This window comes from Haliaeetus albicilla, chromosome 13 (assembly GCF_947461875.1).
Source record: "Haliaeetus albicilla chromosome 13, bHalAlb1.1, whole genome shotgun sequence".
NCBI lineage: Eukaryota > Metazoa > Chordata > Aves > Accipitriformes > Accipitridae > Haliaeetus > Haliaeetus albicilla.
Window position 1 is genome coordinate 11,903,579 of NC_091495.1, and position 10,560 is coordinate 11,914,138.

The 10,560-nt window shown below is 43.6% G+C and overlaps 1 long non-coding RNA gene across 1 annotated transcript; it reads left to right on the top strand.

Annotated features, from left to right (window-relative positions):
• The first annotated feature begins 615 nt into the window (after positions 1 to 615).
• On the top strand, positions 616 to 7,188 carry LOC138688571 (uncharacterized). Its single transcript, XR_011327444.1, has 2 exons — positions 616 to 3,383; positions 5,894 to 7,188. It is a non-coding gene; the product is annotated as an uncharacterized lncRNA (long non-coding RNA).
• The last annotated feature ends 3,372 nt before the right edge of the window (positions 7,189 to 10,560 follow it).

Below are 10,560 nucleotides of genomic sequence, written 5' to 3' on the forward strand. Positions count from 1 at the left end.
TGGCCCCGTGTTTGTGCACGCTGCTGGATCGACGCTGCTGGGACGGGAATTCCCCTGGTACGTTAATTCACAGCAAACCGCAGACTGTGGAAGTGGTGATCATTTGTCACATCAACCCTGCTGAGGAGGAATCCGTCTCTCGCGAGTCAGAAAACCCTTTGCTCTCCGTTGTCATCTAATTCTCCTGGTGTCACACGCAGTTGCACCTCCAGGAGGTGTAATTGCCAAGTCTGTTTAGAAGTCAAATGCAAAACTCTGGCAAATGCAGGTTCTGATTCACACTATTACAGGAAGGGCTTCGAGGTGGAAGCTGATTTTAGCTTCAACTCTGATCCGTTCCTCTGATACAGGTTTATGCTCAGTATGGGTTTGGTTAAATCAGTCACTGCTTATCTCGCTGAATAGTTTTCCGTCTCTTTTGAGCAAAGCATGCCTTACCTGCAGTGTGGGCCAAAGCAATGCTGGACAAGAGTTTAAAAACAAAATTTGGGAAGCTTTCCAGGTTGTTCTTTTTGAATGAAGACCTTGGGGATGCACACTGTTGTCTTGTACAAGAACTAATCCCGATGCAGCTTTCTTTCTATTAATCATATCGGAAGAGCTGCCAGAGAGGGACAGCTCTTAGCCAGCACCACCCTACCGTGGTTCAAAGATCTGAACTGTTTCAGCAACCTCCATGTGGAGTGGTTAAAAGCACGTTAAAAAATACTTTGTGTAGCCCTGTCCTAGTACTTGCATTAAAAGTCTTAAGAAGTTTAAAATCATAAAGCAGGAGAAAAGGAAGCGCATTTGATAGTTTAAAACTGTACCCTACCCTGCTGAATAATCAAAGCTGGTATTGAACAGGAAATGTAGTTTAATTTTACAGACTTACGTTCTTTTGATTGGTTGATGTTTTTAAGAATGAGGGAGGTATTTCTGTAGAGGGATTATAACCTGGGGAAAACAATTTTGATTGGTTTTTTTGGTGCACTGAATTAATTTATTTTTATATGATACAGCACCAGTTTTAAGAACCCATCTTTTCTAATGAAAAGTCATTGCCGTTATCTGAACAATGCATACGATCTAGCACTTCTAAGGACTCAGTCCTGCAAGGCACTGAGGGACAACTTTTTCAGGGGCAGAGAGGCATCTAATAGCATTTCAAAACAGTTGCAGGTGCTATACTATTAATTTTAATAGGACACAGGTGCCTGGATGATTTTGTAAGGTCCTGAATAAGCCAATGGATTTAGGAGCCTAAAGCAGAGCATAGGCTGACTTTAGGTGTCTATGTACAAAACTGCCATCGTGGATCATCCAGCTCAGGAGACATGCGGTGCTACAGCGCTGTTTCTGTGCTTGCCAGAGCCATCCCTCAGTGAGCAGCTACGTGCAGGGGTATTTAGGAATGGTTCAGGAGCCAGCGCACAGGCTTTGCCCATGCCTAAGGCCTCCAGCAAAACCCCACCCAGCACTGCTTTCTTTGCAAGATGTCCTCATGGTGGTGTCAGTTCCCATCTTTCATAGGATAGCCTACAAGTAGGGAGTCTCTCCTAGAGGTGGGAAATTTGCATTTAACACTTTCCTCATCCCGAAGTTGTGTAAAGTCATGGCTCTCTTCTCTCTAAAAAGTGCGCTGGCCACCAGGCTGTGGGATGGGATCATTCTTGCCCCTCTTTTGGGGATTTTATCCCGCTGCAGAAAGGAACCAAACTATTACAGGGTCAAGAGGAGAGGAAACGAGTGAGCTTGACTTTGTGAAAGGTGCTTAAAACAAGAACCTGGGAGGGGGCAGTGGTCTGCTTCCAGGACTGTATACTTTACCTATCTATAACGGCTCTGTAATGCAAAATACATCACTGGCCTGGGGAGGAGGGCCTGGGAGTCCCTTAGCCCAGGTGATGGTGCATGGCACTGGGGCGTGCTCTGCACGCTGACCCTCTTTCTGGCCTCAGCAATCTGTGAGCCTCTCCGTAATGCTGCACAGCTTCGCTGGAGTGGATGGAGAGTGTCGCAGCAATTAACATGAAGGCACTAACATCTCTTATGGATTTTAGCCTTGAGTAGCTGAATCATTAGGTACCTACACAATGTAAAAAATTCATCCCAGAGTGCCCTAAGCTCCCACTGAAGTTACTGAGCTCACACTTGGCAGCATCAGGGCCAAAAAAATGTAGGTGCCTTTTTCTGGAAAGGAAATACATCCCTGACATAAAGGTCAAATGGCATTTATAACAACATTAATAATTTCAGAGCATCGTGCTATTGAATTCTAGGAATGATTAGACCTGTTTGGCAATACTGTTTAGTTGCTTTTACAACAGAAATATGCTGTTTACCTCCTGAGAGATTCATAAGGAAAAAAATCCAGTCTATATCAATCAGTAAGATATTTTCCTTACCAGAGATATTGATTTAAATATTGACTTCGCTGCTGGAGGGTTATTTCACTCCATGCTGCAGATTCTCATTGTCAAGTGACATGTGTTTTATGTACTAATAAAAATGTGATTTCTGGCCCAGTAATCTTATCTGGATGATTCTGACTTTTTGCATTCGGTTTGGTCTGCAGCAGTTGTCCTTTCTAAAACTGAGTACTTATTTTCTTCTGAGTGTCAATGCACTTCGCTCCATGTGAATTACTTGCAACTAAGATCAAAACAAACAAACGTTAACACCCCCCCCCCCCCCCAGCCCCTTTGTCCTATTAGTTCGTTTTCCTTTCAGTCTTTCAGCAATGGGTTTAGGCTCTGCAAGACAGTAGTTCTTTATTTAGCAACAGAAAAGGTGCCGCTGCAGAACCTGTTACAGCTTGTCAGAAAACCAGCCCGAGTGTGTTCTGGGACAAGGACTGTCTTTTTATTGCTGGGTTATACAACAGCTCTCACGTTGGCTTGCTGACCCCGATCAGGCCTGGCGATAGTAATAACGACAACAATAGCTTATGCCACTGAGCAGCAACCCAATGCTCAGGAGTGCTGCGTAGCTCCCAGCACAGGCCAGAGGTGCCAGCTCCCCCTTGTGCAAAGTACCAGCCCGGGAGGAAGGAAACCCAAAGAGTAAAAATCCCAACCCCCCGTAGCCTCCAACTTATGGACGTGATGATTTATTTCACTGGAGCATTCTATCCATGAAGCAGGGGATACTGATGAACAGTTTCACTGATGCTAAAATTCTTGTTCCTGGACAGCCGGTCCTCCTCCCTGCGGAGCCTGGACCCACGCGTGTGTGTAGAATTACACACTCTGAATGAAACCGCTCCGGAGGGCAGCCGGGTGTGCTGCTGCCATGCTGCTCAGTGGCACCGAGGTCCCGTGGGACTGGGAGCACGAGGTGGTGGATAACGACCTGAATGCTTGTGGTCCATCCCTCTTTCTCTTACGCACCATTGGGACAAGGTGAGAATGTGAGGCAATGGTAACACTCACACATCAGCTCTTTGGCCTCTTCAGGAATCACCCCAGCTCCCTGCAAGTGGGATAACAAGAAAATAGAATCATTTTCAGAGGGGAAGATTGCTTCTGGTCTGAAATTCCTAAGGTCAGCTATACCCATAGCTTCAGGGCACTAGCATCATCCCATTCGCAGCAGAGGACCACTGGTACCTGCATGCAGGAAGATGGGCTTTGCCTGGGAAAAGTATCCCTGTAAGTCTTTCCCTTGGGAATACTGAATTTCAGAAAATACCTATGGATCCAAGGCTTTTGCTCAGCTCTTAACCTGTCAGGACAATAAGAGGGGCAGAGACATACCCTCCTGGAGGTTATCTGCAGCCAAGAAGGGGCAAAGCTGGCAGAACAGCAAATCTCAGACCCCATTAGTAGAGCACTTCTCTGCCTAGCCTCTGCTAACGGGGTTCTGTGGTGCTGTGACTAGAAACTGTTTATTTTGGAAGAAACGGGGACAAAGAGGGCTTTGGGTCACTTGCAGATTTTTTTTTCCTGGAGTGAATTTACAACAAACATGGGAACTGGAACTACGGCATAAATTCACCTTATATTTTACTAGAGGTTACTTAGCTTAGTTATATCCCTTTCTGTCTACTTGCACGTGAAGAATTTGCATTTTTTTTTGACCACAATGTTTTAACTAAAATTTCGGGGTAAACAAACATGCCAAGTCTTTATTAACCCCAGCAGTGTAATTTCTCATTACAAGACTCTGATTCAGAGGAAACAGCGCTGCTAAAACAGCTACCGAGTCCCAGCAAAAATGACAGTTTTCCTCAATCAGTTCCTTTTGTGACCTTGATCTGAACCTTAATCTGTTTTAGCAAAATTCTTTTTATTAGCCATTCATACTTAATCATACTGCTAATTTTCCTGTTTTTAAACTATCAATTTAAGGCTGCTTTTTCATGTAACTAATCAAGGCTGATGTATGTTATTTTGGCTATGATTTCTAATAATTATTCTTAAGAGTTTTTTAAGTCTGCGTTCTCCATAGATAACTGTCAAAATTGTAGAGAGGGGCAGAATGGCTTGTTTCTGTGATATTGCACATACAAGTCCGCTTTCTTATCTTCAGTGAAAATAACCATTATGAACATTGTATAGGGAATCTGAGCCTCATCTTCTTTTCTTTCCTTACATCAGCAGTTGCTTTTCATTAGTATTATTATTGCAGACAAGCATCATTGGAGGGAAGAAGCGTTTTCAGGATCAGGCTCCATTTGAGATATTTAGAAGAAAAAAATAAACATAAACTTGCAGCTGTCTCTCAAAGATTGTAAACTGTTGTAGCTAGTGACTAGTGTTTTTTCTTTGCCCATGATATTAAAGAACAGATTGTGTTACTATACTTATCTCTACCTTTACAAACAAATACACCAGGAAAATATGTCGAGCAGAAGAAATCACGCTTGTTGTCAAATGCTTAGCTACGCTGACTACAGGTTTTTGTACTTTTTGGCAAAAGCTTCAAAACATATTGTGGTTTGGTTAAGCTCCGAATTCTTTACAGTGTAAAGGGAGCCTTTTTATGTCTGTAGTACGCACTCGGCTCTCCACCGAAGGCAGCAGTTCGCTGCTGTTATTTGTCATTCGTACGGCTGCCGCAGAGAGATCGCAACCCCTTGTCCTGGGCTTTGTACCCACCAGAGACGCTTCTTCCCCCACCGAACTGATTAACATCACGGCAGGGCTATGATCTTAAAAGGCTGGCACTTCTGATTAGGTTTTTGCTGAAGTTTGAGGAGTTGACGGAGTACCGAGGGCTTTGTGCGTGTGCAGCGGGGTGGTTGCAGGGGGTAGGACACATCCCCCCCATTTAGAGGTGCCATTGGAGCCGCACTTGGGGAGAAACTTCACAAGCATTTTCCAGCCTAAACCTCGCGCTCCGTGCTCAATGGGACTTTGTCAAGTGACACGCTAACATTTTGTTTGGGAGTGAAGTAGATTTCTTAACTGCAAGTGAACTAAGTCTGACAGATAGGCTTTTCTACCCTGAAGAGGGAGGAAAGCCAGAAACTTGGGGGGTTTGTACGGGGGTGTTTTGTGGAAGATGCTCAGATGTCTTGGTAATGGGTTCCTGTGCCAGATGGAAGGCAATCGCTGGAAGAGCAGATGAACAAAGACTCTTCACAATCTTTTTCCTTAATTAAATCCTTCTTTCTGTAAAAGTGCAATGTTTTCCCCACCAAATTGAAAGGATTGCCATGTATGATTGTTTAAAAAGCTACAGGTTAATTGAGTTATATGTATCTGTAGAAAAATTAATGCTATATGCAAAAATGGATGAAAATGCTCAAATAGCCTGTTAATTAACTCAGCCCTATAGTTAGCAGGGTTGGCAGTAGAGGAAAGAATAATGCCTTTTCAATCCGAAACCTTCCCTCCCTCCCCATCCGTTTTATCTCTTCTTGTCACTTCCTATTAGCTGATCATGACATCTTATCTTTTTCCTGAAGGGTGGGCCAGAAGATTACTTTGGAGCTCATGTAAGTGACACTCCAAGGAATGGCTGGCAGCGGGTTCAGCGGCCCCGGCCCCTGGAGCTGCAGGATGTCATCCCTGTGACATGCCTGGAAACCCCAGCTCATCCCTCAACTGTCCGGTTACAGCAGCATCTCCGTCATGTTGCACTTCAAGTCTGTCACAGGCATGGGTTCACGCTCCTCACCCGGGAACCCTTCTCTTTTTTGCTGAGGACCGTATTTTTATTTTTAACGCAGAGTCCTTCACATCAGTGGCAGTGAGGGTTTCTTCTGCAAGATGGCATTCCGCTGTAGGAGGGGTTGGCTGGGGATCATACACCAAATGTACACCCATGTGCTAAGAGAGGAGCTGTGCATGAAAGCCACCTGAACAGCCACCTAAACATAAATTTGAAATTTATTTCTTTTTCAGTGATTTTGAAAGGTCTCGGGCCAGTAGCTCTGGACACCATTTCTCTTTCACATCTGGTCTCTGCACTTTCTCTTTCACGTCACTCTGTGGGAAGCAGTTTTTGGGAGACCTCTGCCTGCCTGGAGGTGTGGGGCTGTCCCGGCATCTTTGCCCCACGCCAGCCACCCGGTTGCTGGAGCCCAGGACGCTCCTCGTGGGGGGACACAGCCAGAGCGCTCCCACCAGCTGTAGCCAGACATTATGGCTCATGCTGGAGGGACTCACTGCCGGCACCGTAATTGCAGGCTAGCTAGATTTTTGCTGTGGTATTACAAATTCCCCCAGGGAAGCCCACAACTATGACCATTTACATGGTAACATAGTCAGGCATGAGTCATTTTCTTCTCTCTCTCTCTGTCTGTCTCTGTTTCTCCCTCATACACTCACAAATGCGAGCACAAATCAACAAACTGGTAAATAAAATTTAAATGATGCTTTAGTGCATTTTCAGCCCTCTTTTTCTGGCTGAGTGTACAGTTTGATGTACTTTTTTTTTTGTTGCTATAAAATGTAGCACAAAATGTGTGGGCCATGTGAATGTTGATATTGGAATGATGACTTTTGCATCTTCTGCTTCGTATTATGTTTTTTTACCGGGCTACCTTTAAGAGTCCTTTAACTAAAAAATTAGGAAAACGAATCCTTAAAAACCAAATCTTTTTCAATATAATAAAACAGGAAACTTGCAAAGTGAGTGACAGGGTCACTGTTCAAGAATTTTTTTCACCTGACTCTCCTTCATTAATGCTCCCGCTCTGCTAAGCTTCTTGCCGCCCTTTTCCTACACATCCGAATAAATGCAATGTGTGTAGTCTCATTTTATTGTATTGGCTACATAATCGTAATTCACATGAGTAAGTAAGTACTTGCAGGTTTGGTGTTCTTGGATCTGAATTCTTCTGTGAAGCAACTTTCTTGTGTAGTCTGAAATGTTCAGTTTGGTGCTTTTTTTAAAAAAAGAAGAGCGTCCACTAAAAGAAAGTTAGGAATGTTGCTGCAAAGTTGTGGGGTGCCTGAATGAAGCTTGCTTTTACAAGACAAATATGGCAGGTTTGTGCATGCATCCTGATTGTCTGAGCAATATCCCGCAGGGGATCGCTGCTGAACCACACACTCTGTCTTAAGCGGGAGCGGATTTGATTTCCCCCCTCTCCTCCGCTTTTGTCACTCTCTCCAGCACAATGCATGAGACGGGGTTTGTGAAACCAGTGCTGTGTTGTCACCTAACAGGCAGGGTGAAAGGGCAGTACCGTAAAACGTAGCTCAGCTCAGGTGATCCTGGAGAGTGTCAAAATGGAGGATGTAGGGGGAGTAAAAAGCAGGTAAATTTGTGTACCACAGCGGGTGTCTGGGTGAAAATTCTGGATGCAGTGACCAGATCTGTGTGGCCAAATGTGTGCTGAAGACACCGCCGGGAATATGTGACTATGAGTTTGGTGGCGAGGCCTCAGGTTTTGCATTTTGTTAGATTTACGTTTGTGGAGTGAGCAGAGGTTGAATAATTTATGGTGGTGACCACTTAGATACCATATGTCATGTTTTTTTTAAAGCAGTATGGTTTTTTTAGTACACAGAAGGGAACAGACACTGGAGCTGAACTTTCTTCATTTTATTCAAGAAAAGAATACTTAAAAATGCTTGGAGTAAAGGGAGCCCTTTCTATACACTTTGAATCTGCACTAAACTTGATTAGTCAGCATCACTCTGTCTTTCCAATGAAAAATAAATCCAGAATGATTGCACAGTATCGCACACAAGAAGAAACAACAAGACTTTTACACCGGTCTCAGTAAGACAGCATGCTTTAGTGTAGTTGTAAAGTTTAGTGAAAGCGTATTTCTGTCCATTGTTTAAAAATGCATATTTAAATAAATAACCACTCAATTCCCATCTAACAGTATATAAATGGTAGTCTTGCTGTCACAGGCAAATTTTTGTAGGTGGTCCCACTGTTGTTTCTGGGACATTACATTGGAAATATTCTATTGTGCATTTTATTTTGCTGTGAGAAAAATGAAATCCTTGCATACTAGGAGTTCACATGTCCCTTTAAGTCTTAAAATATGTTAATTTTACATGCCAAAGTCTTAAGAAGTGTTTGACTGCCCATGGCTTTTGTGTGCATCTCCAGATGGCAGATGCCATTTTGTGTTTCACATTAATTGAGTAAATTTCCTTGCTCTTTGTACATATTGCAGAGGAAGCCATTCTCTGCTTTCAATAGGACAGAACAGCTCTTTGGCATCAAACCCTTCTGGTCTGGTGGTACTAAAACTGTTTTAAGGTGGAATTCTGAGAACAAGCTGTTGGCAATACAGATTTCCTCTACTGTAGATGAAAGTCAGACGTTTAACAGTTATCTTAGAAATATCTTGAGGGTTTTTCCTGGGAATTGTGAAACAAACCAGTTAGGATAACCTCAGGGGCTGAAGACATAAGATACATGTTTTTTCAATACTCATTTAGCTAAAGGAAAAAAAAAATCTTTCATCTTGGAGGGCACTGTTTTTCATTCATTTTTTTGCCAGTTTTGTTTTTTCCCCTCTCACTTTCTAGATATTAAAAAAAAAAAAAAAAGTCTGTGGGCCTTTAAAATACTTCACTTTGTCCAAACATTAGTGTAGTTGTAGAAATTTGCAGTAATGCTTTTTTGGGCACAAACAGCGAAAGAGGGTTTTGTGGGGCCGTCACAAGGAACACCTGAGGTGCCATACGATACTGGCCGGTGCTGGGAAGCAGTGATGGCCGCCCCACCGCTGGCACTGGGCACCCTCGCGTGTCTCCTCCAGCACAAAGCCCATGGGGTCCCTGCCGCGCCGAGCCCAGTCGAGCACCGCTTGCCTGAGCCACCCACCAGCCCACCCTGAGATACCTCATACGAGGGCTTTTTTAAGTTCAAAAGCTGTGGTACTCAGGATAAAAAGGCATAGAGGTTGTACAGCTAAGCATGCCCTAAATCCAGATTAATTTCTATGTGGACGTTACAGTATTTATAAACGTTAGGTGTTTGTGAGAAGGAGAATTTTTGCACAGCAGTGCTTTAGAAGTGGCTTAACATGTTTTTACACCGAGATAAAATGAGTCCAGCAATGAGATTTTAAATAACCCTTTAAAATTTTTTTCTGTATGTTCACTCTCACAAACTCCCTGTAGAAGGGAGGCAAACAAATATCCTGTCTGTTTGAAAAAGAATATAGAAGACAGAAGTTAATGCTCATCAAAGAAACCAAGATTATATGTCATGTTATTAATCAGATTTTTATCATGGTAAGTGGTGTCCAGATATAGTTGAAGTGGGCAGTGTACATAATAACATAATTATGGGTGTTATAGTGACGTAACAGCAGCAGGAGCTCGGCTCCTGACTCCTTTGTTTTCCATTCACACCCACCATGATCTACTGCTATATTTAGTTGTTTTTCACAGTGCTACCTAATACTGTCATCCCAAGTGGTTTTTTTTTAAGTAAAAAAATAAAGATAAGACCATATTGATTTTCCATGGAAGCCCAAACACTGGAATCTTTTCTTGCAGATGCTAATTCAAACCGAGGGGAGGGTGGGGGGTTTTGTTTTGTTTTTTTCGTAGATTATTGTCATCTTTTGTGTGTGAAATGCAATTGCAGTCGGGGCAGAGTGGCAGCTGGTGGGAACCGTCCCAGTTCCGCTGCCTTCTGCGGGCTGGGACTATCTGTGTCGGCTGAGGAGCTGCTCCAGACAATTTAAGGCAAGCTCGTGGAGCGTGAAAGAACTGAGATTATTATATAACTAAGTGGTGTTTGGGGATTTAAATAAAGGAAGTTTTGACTGCTGAATTGCTGCACTTTAACAGTTCTCAGTCTATCATTTTTGGCACAGCTTGTTTGCATGGGCTTTGCAGTTCCAAAGACACCTGAAAAACACGTGTGTGCTTCTCAGGTAGCGCTGGCATGGTGCAGGGCAGTGAAGCTCAGACCCCGGGAGGCGCTTGCAGCAGGCGGTGTTGCATTCTGCTTACACCCCCTCGAAACCTAACTTCCCATGCCCAGAAGTTAGGCATTGTGATTCTCCCAAAAGGAAAGATCTCATTTTCAAAATACAGCTTTTGTGGTGAGATATACCTGCTGTGGTGAACTAATTATTGGTATGTGGGGCTGCGTGACACCTGTGGGCATTTTGCTTTGGCCCACAACAAGAAAAAAAGGGGTTTA